Raw genomic sequence first — 2,284 nt, 5'->3', positions numbered from 1 at the left:
CATGAAGGCGTCCCATTTCTGTCGGGCGCCGTCTACTGATTAGCCACCGTTGACCCGCACCGGTGAAATCTTTCCCCGAACATAACTACGCCCCATCTCCTCCAGAGATTGTAGAGTACCAACAGTTAGAGAGGAGGGGGACGCTGTAGGCACAGATTCAGCTCTCATTACATATTACAGTCCAGTATTACTATTGCAGTCCAGTATCAATATGCTGCAGTTGTAAGAACGTTAATATTTCATTTACATCCCGAAAGGTAGAACACCATTTAGGATTCCTATGGACGAAGAGAACTTAGCAGGAGCGGCTCCCATGCTTTGGCATTTCTACTTCACACATTACCTGCCCAACTTCGCAATGATGAATTAGCACGGTTGTGTAGAACAGAACCAATAAGTAAAATGATAACATATGTGCTATTTGCTGTGTACCCAGGAGTTTGCGCGGAGGCAGCGAAAGAAATGCTTTGATGAACAGAGCAACCTCCGTGCTCATCTCACCGACTGTCTTAAGTTCCTGCTACCAAAATTTGCGTCGAGAACCAACCTTGTCTTCCCTGTCTGTTCTAACGTTTCCGGCGCATAAATAGCTACATCCGTGGTTATTAGAAATCGCTGTCATTTCTTGAAAAAAGAAATACAATTCTCATAACGGCAGTAACATGCAATGTGTAGTCAACGTATGCAGTTAATTCATACGTTATACTGTGACTCTGATGCCAAAATCCTTTAGTCGTTGTCCAACTTTTCTAACATATATTGGAACAGGTGCCGTTTAATGGGTAGTATTACCTTCAGAATATGTGAACAGGAGGCTGGCTCCAAGTGGTGGCATAACTAAAGTGGCCCGTTGTTCGCCAACACCAGGCCCAACATATGGAAAGCCCTAATCGGCTAAAGAACGTCACGAGGCTCTAACATTGCTAAAGCAGTAGCTTCAACTGTTAGTGTAGCATCAGTGCGTCTGCCACCAAATCCTTCATAGCTGAAAGTAATGCTCCGCATAGTGAAATGCCAGTTACGTACCTTAATGTATGCCTCCTCTTGTTTTTTTGCGAGTACAAATGTTCGTGTCCTCTTTTCCTGGCGGAGCTTTCGTTTCCCACTGAGTGCAATCAATAATTACCCCTCACATTGGATAAAGAGCGCGAGCCCTTGCAAGCATAGTTTTGTGTACTGCAGCATGTGGCGGCCAAAATATCGAATCTCTTCGTTTCATACTTGAGGTTGCCAATAACAGGTTTAAATATCCGATATGCTCTTGCGCTATTGATGCAGAAAAAAACCAGCCAAATAAAGAGCAAGGCACACAATCTTTCACCTTAAGGAAGTAGAGAAGGAGCCTGTCTTGAATAGAAAGCTCGTCCACACTTTGTGTTGAGGACGAAACAGTACGTAGGAACAGTGCAGTAACGTGAAATGAAACTGACGGAAATGTTTGCAGCGCTGGTTCATTACGTCTCAGAGCCTGAAAGCCACCGAAGTATGGTATCTTTTCCAATGGACCAACACCACTATCAAAAACACCTTTGTCCAGTGGCAGACGTAGCAACTCGCATTACCACTGAAAGTGATGCACAGAAAGATAAGTTCACTGATAGCGCATTCATTTTGTCCCTCTGACATTGTAGACGCCTGCGTGTGAAAAAGATTTTTTTCTCATTTGAGCGACAAGCTGTTAAACTTGTATGTATCTAGGTCTTGCTTCATGTTAGCGACATTCTTCGAGACTAACAGCATCACTGGTGACCATAGAATCTTCTGTAGTAGCAATATCGTTCACGGTACTCATGCCGTCCCGCATTGGTTTGGCAGCGCTTCTTCTGTCCATTTCTGTTTGTTTCAAAATGAATACGTGAAAATAAAAACCGCTATAAAAGACCGACTCTCATGTCCTACACTTATCACTGACAAAAATGCTAGCACGTGCAGCCGTCTGTGTCAATAAGACGCACAAAAAGTGGAGAAACGGTCAGAAAACGCGTCAAATTGCAACCACTTTGCTGTGGAAACAACCTGCTTTCCCAAGCATGCATGGAGAAGGCTTGCTGGTCGTGTCACAATAAACTGAAAATGATTTTACCTAGCTGTCTTACCTAGGTTGTGTTGCTGACAAGCGCAGTAAATCCTAATAAATGACCAGGTTATTGTAAAGTCATAAGCATGCAGTCAATAATAAAGCAGAAAATAATTAATGCACGAACCAGCGTAAGAACAGGTTTCATTGCATACGAACGAGCCACCTGCCACCATCTTCATGTAACGTAAAGGAAAATAGAGGGCT

The sequence above is a fragment of the Rhipicephalus sanguineus genome, unplaced genomic scaffold, assembly GCF_013339695.2.
Source record: "Rhipicephalus sanguineus isolate Rsan-2018 unplaced genomic scaffold, BIME_Rsan_1.4 Seq856, whole genome shotgun sequence".
NCBI classification, from domain to species: domain Eukaryota; kingdom Metazoa; phylum Arthropoda; class Arachnida; order Ixodida; family Ixodidae; genus Rhipicephalus; species Rhipicephalus sanguineus.
The sequence above is the reverse complement of the archived record's forward strand: the minus strand, read 5'-3'. Positions refer to the sequence as shown.